The sequence below is a fragment of the Leopardus geoffroyi genome, chromosome E1 (genome assembly GCF_018350155.1).
Source record: "Leopardus geoffroyi isolate Oge1 chromosome E1, O.geoffroyi_Oge1_pat1.0, whole genome shotgun sequence".
NCBI classification, from domain to species: domain Eukaryota; kingdom Metazoa; phylum Chordata; class Mammalia; order Carnivora; family Felidae; genus Leopardus; species Leopardus geoffroyi.
In genome coordinates, this window is record NC_059330.1 from 51,969,578 (window position 1) to 51,981,868 (window position 12,291).

The window sequence follows — 12,291 nt, forward strand, 5'->3', positions numbered from 1 at the left end:
TCTTCAAATTGAGAAATTAAAAAAAATTTTTTTTAAATCTTTATTTCTTTTGAGAGAGAGACAGAGTGTGAGCAGGGGAGGAGCTGAGGGGAGGGAGACACAGAATCCGAAGCAGGCTCCAGGCCCTGAGCTGTCAGCACAGAGCCCGGTGTGGGGCTCGAACTCACGCACCGTGAGATCATGACCGAAGCCGAAGTTGGACACTTAACCGACTAAGCCACCCAGGCACCCCATATTGAGAAATTTTAAATGTACAATTCCATTTACAATAACCCGTATTGTCTATTGTTTGTGTAGAAAACTCCACCTGTCTGGCAGAGACTCTGCTAAATGTACAACACAACACTCCCTTCGTCGCCTGGGCCCACAGCTAAGACATACCTCCTTGTGACTGAGTGCTAGCCAATACGATGCATGCATCAGTAAGAATGCCACTTTCAAGACTGGCCCTCTTATGACCCTCCATACTCTCTCTACTAGCCCATTTGCCAGTTAGATACAGAAGGCCCCTGGAAACTTTCACCTTCCTAGGAAATAGCATATCACATAATGGAGGGATTGGGGCTTCCTGGCTTATCACTTGGAGAAGAGTTTGGAGGGCACCTGATGAAGAACATTCACGTTAGACTTAGTAGGAGTGATAAATAACCTTTTACTATGTTGAGCCACAAAGGTTGAAGGCTTTGGTTACCATATTGCATACTCTACCTGATACAACACCCTTCAAAAAACAACCTAAGCATTACCAGTGTCTTTGAAGCTGTCTGACAACTCTTGAAACGTTACGGCATCTTCCTTAAGAAATGTATCCTTTCCCTATTGCATCCGGCCCTATCAGAGCCCTAATCACATGGGATTGTTCTATCACTGTTACTTTAGTAAGCATGCCAGAGCTACACTTTCTATCAGTATCCTCCACGTATAGCAATACTAAAAATACACGTTGACATTTGGAGTCTAGAAAATGTATTCATCAATCTGTATGTATCTAGTAAGGATGAGGACTAAAAAGCCAGAAGTATCTAAAAAGGGTATTTTCTTGTCCCTCCTGCCAAAAGGGCTTTAAAAAGACCACTGGGTAACCTGGACAACCAAGGTACAATTCGAAATCCTGTCTATGTTTTGAAGAATAAAGGATGGGGCACCTGGGTGGCTCAGTTGGTTAAGCGTCCGACTTCAGCCTAGGTCATGATCCCGCTGTTCCAGAGTTCAAGCCCCATGTTGGGATCTGTGCTGACAGCACAGAGCTTGGAGACTGTTTCAGATTCTGTGTCTCCTTCTCTCTCTCTGCCCCTCCCCCCCCACTCTCTCTCTCTCTCTCTCTTAAAACTAAATAAACATTAAAAAAAATTTTTTTTATAGAGGAATGGTCAGCCATAGTGATGAGCAATACCTTCTTCCTAGAAACCATAACTGGCAGAGAGAAAGCCAGAGCCTTAAGCTACTTGGCATTGTGCTGTATTTTGACATTCAAGTATCTGTCATTATGAGCAAGGTTTGCCCAATATAAAACTCTATCGGGAGTGGAGAAAATTTTATGTGACCGTAAGTGTGAGAATCTAATGATCTGGAGAGTTTGGTGAAGTTGACAATACACCTTTTTGCTTTCATAACTTCTTAGGGCAATAGGAGAAGCGAAGTCCAATATTAAAAAGTGTTCATTTGACTCAGCTCACAAGTAGACAATGCCTCATCATTCTCTCCCTGGAAGCGGCAACTTTTTTTTTTTTTTTTAATTCACTTATACTGAATACTCACTTGTTGGATATATTAATGGTGTAGTCCTATAATAAGAATTTCATGCAGTCCTTAAAAAAAATCATGTTTCTAAGAATATTTAATGACTTTAGGGGGTGCCTGGGTGGCTCAATCGGTTGAGCACCCGACTCTTGATTTTGGCTCTTTGATGATCTCACAGTTCATGGGTTTGTGCCCCATATTGGGCTCCGTGCTGACAGTGCAGAGCCTGCTTGGGATTCTCTTTCTCTCCTTCTTTCTCTGCCCCTCCTACAAGCTCTCTCTCTCAAAATAAATAAATAAACTTTTTAAAAAGTTCACATATATTTTTTTTTTCAACATTTATTTATTTTTGGGACAGAGAGAGACAGAGCATGAATGGGGGAGGGGCAGAGAGAGAGGGAGACACAGAATCGGAAACAGGCTCCAGGTTCTGAGCCATCAGCCCAGAGCCCGACGCGGGGCTCGAACTCACGGACCGCGAGATCGTGACCTGGCTGAAGTCAGACACTTAACCGACTGCGCCACCCAGGCGCCCCCACATATATTTTAAATAAAAAAAAAATCAGAATATATAATTTAAACCCCATGGTAAAATATTTAAGAGGCTGAAATAAATATATAAAAATTCAAAAGCTATTTCATTCAGTAGAATTATAGTTGATTTTTATTTAATTTCCTCTTTACAATTTTCCGTAATTCCAAATTTTACCTAGTAATTATGCATTGTCATTTTAGGGTTAGAATAGATTAATATGTATTATTTGTTAAAATAATTCAGACAGTCTGCATTTAAGATGAGGTTAAAGCAGCCTACAAAATCAAAATATATTTAAATAGGGGTGCCTGAGTGGCTCAGCAGCTAAGCATCCAACTCCTGATATTGGCTCAGGTCATGATCTCACAGTTTGGTTCCTGAGTTTGAGCCCCAGGTCAGGGTCTCTGCTGACAGCACGGAGCCTGCTTGGGATCAAATCTCTTCCCCTCTCTCTGACCCTCCCCCATCTCAAAAATAGATAAACTTAAAAAAAAAGAAATTCCTTATTAAAAATATATTCATTTAGGGGCACCTGGGTGGCTCCATTGGTTAAGCGTCTGACTTGGGCTCAGGTCATGATCTGGCAGTTCATGGTTCGAGGTCTTTGTCCAGCTCTGTGCGGACAGCTCAGAGCCGGGAGCCTGCTTTGGATTCTGTGTCTCCCTCTCTCTCTGCCCCTCCCCTGCTCATTTTCTCTCTCTCTCTCTCTCTCTCTCTCTCTCAAAAATAAGAATAAACATTTAAAAAACATACATTTAAATAGTGCATTCAAAAACAGGAGAGATCATGAAAATTAATGCAATAAATTCTATAATAATACTAACCTTACAACATGTTGGGTGATCTTTTTAAGTATTGTGCATATGTTGTTAACTTATTTAATACTATCCTCATAACACCCAAGAAAGTAGGTAATCATATTACTTCTTTTTTACACACAAGGAAGCTGAAGCACAGAGAGGCTGAAACTTGTCTAAGGTCACTCAGCTAGTTAGTGGAGAAGCTAGACTTAATCCACGCAGCCTGGCCCCTGAGGCTGCACTCTAGGCACCACACTATAAAATGGTTCCAAGAAACAAAAATGGAGTTTGCCTCTGGGTTACCTTCTCTCAAAGAAAATGGAGAGTAGTAGGTTATATGGAGGTACCTGTTATCAAATCACAAATAAGTATTTAACTGAACATACGGTTTCCTAGGCCTACATTTTAAGAGGAATTGATTGTGCAGGTTATCTAATGCAAAAGTGGGCAAGACTTTCAGCTGTATTATTATAGAATATATAGAAATAAAACCCAGTCTAGAGAGATGAATCCTCACTTGTACTCATGAGGCATGGCCCTTGAAAGTTTTCATCTCTCTGTGGGCAAAAGTAGATAAAGATATGCTTCCTTACTAAGAACAGGGCTGGTGATAGCCCCAAATCTTACCCCATTCTCTCTGCATGATCACAAACCACCACAGAGGTCAGAGTGGAGCAGAGGAGCAGAGTTAAGCAAAATCTCTTTGGCAAGATCATTTCTTCCAAGGGGACATCATTAATCTAATAATGTTGCACATTAAATCAATTTGCACCAAGAAAATGAAAGCCACACAGGGTGATATATAGCCTATGGGAGCTCCCCAAATGAACGCCAGCCCCAGCCAATGTTTTAGTCTCTTGCTAACTTCTTTTATTTTACACAGAAAATTAAATGTTAGCCAGTTGAGTTCTATTTTCGTTTAGAATGTCTATTAAAAGTCTGGCTGTAATATTTATGAATACCAAAACAAGACCACCAGGGCACATATGTACTAAAAGCAAGTCTCTGTCACAGGTCTACCAAGCAGTTTCTCAGACATTAATAAAATAATAATAATAATAATAATAATAATAAAATAAAATCACTAAAACTACAACAGAGAGGTTCCAATTGGAAGAACAGATAAAAAAGAAAAAGAAAAAGTGTTTTAAATTTTGCACACACACAAAAAAATCCTTTATGTGATTTAGAAACCCCTTCCTTCCTATTGCTTCAATCCTGGAGTTAAAACATGTAGACTGAGGTTCAATGATAGGCCCATCAGATTTCATTATGAAGCTTTCAGGAAGATAATTTAGAGGAAACACTCAAATGTTTACTAAGAGTATATGAAAGTCTCAACTGCAGGCCTGTTCATGCAAGAAGTGTTTCACCTCAGTGTTTTTGTTGTTGTTGTTGCCAAAATTTTTTCTGAATTCCTAGTGGTCTTTGTTTTATTTTGTTTGGTTGAGGTCAGGGTTGACTTACGGATTGTCTTGAGATACAGTAAGTAGAGGGAGACAGACAATTTACCGTGAAATTGTTAGTAGCCAAGGCTGAACAGTGATAAATAGTGATAAAATACATTAAAGATAAGCCATGTCATAAATAATAATGTGAACTAATGGAGACACAGAATTTAATTTGAAAAAAAAAAAAAGTTCTCTATACTAGTTTCCTGTAATATATTACCATCTACCGTTTACCCATGCATCAAAGTTAAAACTGAAAATCACCCTTGCCACTGGAAAATTTAAATAAAGTTTTACAAGATTAATTAAGCTGAATCTTCAGTGAAAAAAATTAATCACAGATTTCAGGTTCATCTTTGCCTGTAAGGTGATCTTTATTTTTTTCCTCCTGGAAAACTTTGTAAGAAGATAACATTTTCTGAGCATTACCTTGCAGGACTACAGCATCTGCATCACTAAACTGTTCTATTGCTCCTCCAAACCCAAAGCAATGGAAAGAAGGAGGAAAAGAGGAAGAGGAACCAGGAGCAACAGAGTCTTTGTTTACACATCCCCAAGTCTTAAAACATAACCCCATCCACGCCTGACATTCCTCATCTCGCCTCTGCCCTTCCTGCCACTCTCTCTGTTAATCCTTGGGAGTGGGACCTCTTTATCCACCTGGACTGACCCTATTGGAAGTTTCTGTGCTTTTACATGCTTCTGAGGCCAGGAACGAGATTATGCAAAGACTGGCCTTGAGACTGCAGAAGTCTTGATGGTTCCTGCCAACAAACTGACTTTGTCCTAACACCCCTCTCCCCACCCCCTTTTATGTAAAGAATGAAGGACTCTTATTGAAGATACAGACATAGGGAGAACAATGGTGAGAGAGGGCAGTGACAGGGAACAAGCTGATGCACCAGAGTTCTTACTGGGTTTTGCTCTTCAGTTGAGTTTAATTTAGTAGCATTTTCTGTGTTACTGGATTAGTTTAATCAGAAAGGATTTAGGGGCAACATCATGCCTTGATTCACAAAATATTCCTGTGTGTGTGTGTGTGTGTGTGTGTGTGTGTGTCCATGAGCATGGTGATTTTTATACTGTTGAGAACTATTAGCTAAAAATCTTTCCACAATGAAAAGAGGGCATGGTTTTCTTCTAGTCAACTTTCAAAGGGGCTGCTCTGTCATCTGAACCCGGAGCTAAGGTGGCCCACCTAGACTTCGAAGGGCTGATCTGCTGGGTCCATTTCTCACTCTGCCTCCAGAATGGCAAAATGCCAAACACCCCCTTGGTAATCCTGTGCACTCTGCAGCTTTCAGTTTCTCTATCATTCACCTCCACAGACCTTTGAAGTGTCCTTACTCTGGTTTTGCTCACTCCCCTGCCACTCTTCAGAGTGCATTTGCATGATATTGGGAAAGTGAAAAGAATGTCCATTTGGAAAATCAAATTCCTGGGACCAGAATCTTAAATCTTAACGTGGAAGAGAGCGAGAGTTTAAGGATTCCCCACCCCTAGTATCTTCTTTGCCACCAATGTTCATCATTTCTTTTACGGAAGTACGACTTTCAAGGATTACAATGTAAACTGGCCCTCACATATTCCCTCTTCTTTGGATGGAGAAAGAGCCACGAAATACACACTCGGGCCCAATGAACTTGATTCTGAACTTGGCAACTTTCTGAACTGGGTTCACAGCGATCCTCAATAACAGAGGTTAGTTGAATTAAAGAACGTGGTCCGTCTGAGTGAGTACAGTAAGCTTCACCAAAGCAAGAGCTTGAAAGGACTTTTTTTTGAATCAGGTATATGCAAATTCTAAACCAAGACAATCCATATGAGTTCATGAAAGTGACAGAGGAGACAGATTCACCTGGAGGAAGAAGAGGTTGGTGGGCATCAGGCAAGGGTTCAGAGCCTCACATGACTAGATGGGGTTTCAGACTTTGGCCTCACGCCAAAGGTGGAATGTAGTAAAAATCAGATACACCAGGTTAAAAGTCTAGTTAAACAAGTAGGCTACTCATTGTAGAGAAAAGGTAGAGAGTTGAAGTATGATGCTTGGTTGGGCTCCTAAGGCTCATACAATATCACACAGATGCCAATATTCCAACTGCATCTGACAAGACTCTCTTTAATCCTCAGTACAGAGGAAGGGAGAATCAGGAGAGAATTGAAGTACAAGATGTGCCCTAAAGTATAGGTCTGAGGTGGCTGTGATGAAGTGTGGAGGCCAGACTATGTGGATGGGGGTGACGAGATGGCAGGGTAGGAAAGAATGTTTGGAAGAACAATAGTCATTACTTGTTTTGTTTATTTGTTAATGCAGTATGGATATAAAAATCCTATTCAGGGGCGCCTGGGTGGCGCAGTCGGTTAAGCGTCCGACTTCAGCCAGGTCACGATCTCGCGGTCCGGGAGTTCGAGCCCCGCGTCGGGCTCTGGGCTGATGGCTCAGAGCCTGGAGCCTGTTTCTGATTCTGTGTCTCCCTCTCTCTCTGCCCCTCCCCCGTTCATGCTCCGTCTCTCTCTGTCCCAAAAATAAATAAACGTTGAAAAAAAAAAAAAAATCCTATTCCTAAAATTATGCCAACTATTAAGAAGCCTCTTCCCTTATTCATAAAAAGACCATGGTGATTTCTTCAGATTGCTCCCAATTATATGTGCACATTATAATGATGATTTATTTGAAAGTCTTAAATGTGACTAAGTAGTCTGAAAACTATGTTCTATATTTTGTGTTTCCTTTACATGGTATCTTTGGTGATACAGAAGAAGTGGTCAATATCAACTTAGTTTCATAAACTTTCCAGTCAATCTGGTACACATATTATTCAAGGTCATCCCATAAAACAGTAAATCTTACAGGTACACATAAAACCTTTACTCAACTATTTATTTATTCTTAATATTATTATTTTACGTGGCTAATGCTCAATAGCACGTAGACTATTTTTTAAAATGAATCGACTGTATAATCATTTTTGCAGGCATTCTTATTGCATGTGAGCCGGAAGATTGCATTATAAGGTATATTAAATGTGTGTGATTACTATACCTTATGAAGAGCATAATCCAGGAACCTTTAGACTCTAGATCACCATTGACAAAGAAATGAGATGATATTTTTGTAAAACTATAAAGAGCATGAGTTTCCCAAGCCAAGAAAGCTCATTTTAACAGCGTTCTTTTCCAACAGATTTCCATTTATTAATGTATTTATGTATTATACAACGCTTGTGATCTACATGTGACTAAGTTTTACATCACTATAACTATAAATGCCAACTTATAAAAGGTTTGAGAAATTCCATGACTCCAGAAAAAGGAAGAAGACTAAAAAGTCATAAGTTCCTTCAATTTCAATTACAAGTTTGTATGTGAAAAGCAACAACTGATTCCCCCTTCTGAATAAGATAGAGATTACTGTGGGTAGCAAACAGAAGTCCTTGACTAATTAAAGAAAACAATGTTAGTTTGGAGGACATGGCAAAATCTTACCCAGGGCAAGATTTTTGATTCCTTTCTTCCCAGAATATTGTGAAAAGGTCCATGATGGTTTGAGATAGGTAAGCTGTAGGCTTACAAGCCTACAGGAACATGAGCCCGAAGCCCTGTGAGATCTTTTATGGCCATGAGAGTCTGTGAAATGTTGTAGTTAATTCCCTGCTATCACCTCACACACAGAACTAAATGTATTTGCTGGCTGGCTTCCCTCTTTCTGTCAATGGTGCCACCATTCTTCCAGCCACCCAGGCTTGAAATTTTGGAGTTAGTTTTCATTCTTTTGGCTTCTTACCCCTTACCCCAGTCACTTACCAAATTTATTCAATTCTTTCATGTCTCTTTCCCATCCAAGCCTATGTTGCTTGTCCCATTGCAAGACCTTAATTCAAACCCCTATTATTTCATGCCTGTTCAATTACAGTACTCTTGTAATTGGACCCTTTTTCCATCCAACTGGCCCTGTGTGCCACCACTAGATTAATCTTCTTTAAATATCACTTTGATCATGTTATTCATCTTCAGTGTCTCTGCCTTGTGTTTATCTGTGTTGCACAAGCTGCTGATCTGTTCAGCAACAAAAGAGGCATGTGATTAATTACATTTCGGAAAGACTGCCTACGGTAACCTCTTTAGGAAATTCACAGTGCTTCTCTGCATCGCAGTGACTTGAAGAAATCTACCAATGGAAAAACCTGGTTCATTCTATTTAACATTCCCATTTCTCAAATTTAGTTGAGAAAAATGGAAACTTTTTTTTTCATATAAAAAGCATGAAGCTCTCTCAGACTGAATATTTTAAATCACACACTTTGGGAAACATAAGTGAATATCATAATATTCCAACTCCTAAAAATTGACATGTTTCTTCATAATCATGCTCCATTTGGTCTAGTCTTTTATTGCACTGACCATCAATGCACATCAACATGACATCTCAGTCTATAATCTCTGATCAGACTTATCCCTTCTGCGTTAACTTTTACTGGTCAAATTAAAAAAAAAATCATTTTTATCCTTCAAGAACCAATTCAATGGCCACCTCTTTTATGAAGATTTTGTATGTTCCGGCTCCAAAGGTCTCCTGCGATATGTGGGACACAGTAATTATAAATGTTATAGAATAATTCCCAATCCATTCAACTCAATGTAGCAGAAATCCATTTAGTCCTTTCTAGTTGCCAGGCACTGATGATAGGAAGTAGGTTATGTAAGTACCCCACTAAGATGCTCAATGGAGTATTCGCAGAATTGGAGATATTGCTATAATAGGAATAATATACTATTATATATATAATTACAAGTACTATGGAAACCTAGTTCATTCTGTTTGGAAATCATGGGTAGTGCTCATGTAAAGCTACAGAAAGATGGTCTCTGAGCCAGCTCTGATTTAACCAAAACATTAAATAATTATCATTCAATAATGAACTCTAGGTGCCCTATATCCTCGTATTGGACTCAAAACCTGTAACATCTGGCCGTGCTTCATGAGACAGAGGACCTTCAGCCACCATTACCTATTAAAAGTTCCTCATTCAAGTTGAAAACTATTCTTAAATAACTCTTCAGTTACTTACTCTTCAGACTATAGAAACCCAGTCCCTTTTATCTTTTCTCAAAGGTTTGATTTTCTAGTCTTTAATCATCATTCTGTTTCTCTGAACTCCCTCCAAAGCATCCATGCTCCCCTTCGCTTGTCGATTCCACAACTGGTTACTATACTATGTAAACAGCAGACAATGTCGTGCAAAACCAGACAACATGGTAAGGTTTGATTTAGTTAAGAACCCAACTCACAAATACTTATTCAGAATATCTCAATTCTGTAGTGCAAAACTTGGCTGTAGATCAAGAGTGTTTTAATGGCCTGTTCATACAGCATTACATGAGGGTGATGATTTTTTAAAAATTCTTCTGGGCATAATATTAAACTACAGAAATTCCCAAATAAGTACACCCACATAGCACCAGATATTTAAGAGCTATTTATGATTTCCACTATTTACTAGTTTAAATAAGTATGCCATATTTAAGATACATATAAGTATGTGTCCCTATGTATAATACATATATACTATACTAAATATATATTAAATATCTAGTTACATAAAATTAAATAAGGCATGTAATAGAGGTTTTTGTCACATGATTTAAGTTTTGAGACTTTGTGCGCATGTGTTCACACATAGTGGCATAATGAAGAAGAAAAGTACCAAATGAAGAAGAAAACTACAATATACACTTAATTATAAATGAGATTCCTAAGTTAATCAAATTTTAATTTATAAATCTATGTCACAAAAGGCAGAGGGAAAAGACGTCTCACTAATAGAAGAATAAGAATTACATTGATAACAGATTTCTTAAAAGTAACTATAGAAATGAGAGATCAAGGGAATCTTCAGAGTGCTTGAGAAAATAACTATCAAACAAAAATAGTACACTAAGCTAATCCAGTTTTAAAAAACAAAATAAAATCACAACATTGGCAGGTAAAAAAAAACAAAATTCCCACTAATAGACTGAACTAAAAAATATACTTCAAGGAAGAAGAAAATACGGAGAAAATTCAAGATATAAAAGCAAACAGTAAGAAAAAGTGGTGAAAATTTATTAAATCTAGACAAATATTATCTGGTTTAAAGCAATAATATTAATGTTCCTACTTAAAACAATAAGTTATTTTTAAAGAACACTAATAACCTACAGGAAATTAATAGCATATAAATTAGAGGATATCAGGTCTTTAAGAGGATCGTATATTTTGGGGGGAGCAAAAGAACTAAAAATAGGGTTTAAGATATTGCTAAGCTTTGTACTTGAATAACCAAATATGCATGATAAAATCTCAGGAGTGATCACTAAAATAGTAGTAATATTAAGTCTTTTTTTTTTTAATTTTTTTTTCAACGTTTATTTATTTTTGGGACAGAGAGAGACAGAGCATGAACGGGGGAGGGGCAGAGAGAGAGGGAGACACAGAATCGGAAACAGGCTCCAGGTTCTGAGCCATCAGCCCAGAGCCTGACGCGGGGCTCGAACTCACGGACCGCGAGATCGTGACCTGGCTGAAGTCGGACGCTTAACCAACTGCGCCACCCAGGCGCCCCATATTAAGTCTTTTTAAAAACTTTTATTTAAAAGTTTATTTATTTTTAAGAGAGAGAGAGAGAGAGAGAGAGAGACAGAGCGTGAGCAGGGGAGGGGAAGAGAGAGAGGGAGACACAGAATCAGAAGCAGGCTCCAGGCTCCAAGCTGTCAGCACACAGCCCAACGTGGGGCTCGAACCCATGAACCGCAAGATCATGACCTGAACTGAAGTTGGACACTCAACCGACTGAGCCACCCAGGCGCCCCTAAGATTAATTCTAAATCCAGTTTGAAAATTTAATATGTTAAACTTTGGGCTTTATTCAATATTCATGATATAATTTTCAGACTAATCTCTAAAAGAGTGGAGATGGATAAATTCAAATCCAAGTGAACTTTTTTTTAACGTTGGAAAAATAAGAAAAATAAAATACAGCAATTCGAAAACCACCACCAATCCTGAAGAATACAAGGAAGGAGATTAAAAGAAGAAAGGGAGAGGGATAAGTGGAAATTATAAACTTGAACTAAACTTGCTATTTAAAAGACAGAGATAATCAAATTGTATCTAAAAAGTCCCAGCTTATAAATATTTATTCAGAATATGCAACCTTGATCCCTCAACAGCTCGTAAGACATTCTTCTATAACATAGAAACACACATTTTTAAAAATTTAAATAAAGGGACTGTAAAAGATATACTCAGGGTATAATCAACAAAAGGTAGCTGAATCTCAATATCATACAAAGAATACATTAAGACAAAAGCATTATCAGGAATAGGTTAATTATATGATAAGTAATAAAGAGTTAAATTCATCAATAAGATAAAAAGATTAATCTTGTATTCATCTACTAACTTAGCTCCAGAATACATAAACCAAAAATGGATAGAACTGCAAAAAGAAATTAACAAATTCATAATCATAGCGTGAGGTTTCAACATACCTATCTCAATAATAGGTTGTAAACAAAAAAAAAACAATAAACCTATGAAAAATTTACCAACAGAACTAACAAACTTCATTTAATGGGCATACATGAAATTATGCATCTACTGGTGGAGAATACAACTTCCTCTTGAATATAAAATAAAACTTTAGGAAAACTGAATGTGTGCTACGAGGCCATAATTCAGGACTCAATAAATTTCAGGTAACATATAGAACATGTTTTTAGTAAA

General features: G+C 38.1%; 1 long non-coding RNA gene across 1 annotated transcript in view; it reads right to left on the reverse strand.

Annotated features, from left to right (window-relative positions):
- Positions 1-12,291, reverse strand: part of LOC123603992 — a 427,987-nt gene that overhangs the window by 143,354 nt on the left and 272,342 nt on the right. The window lies entirely within an intron of this gene.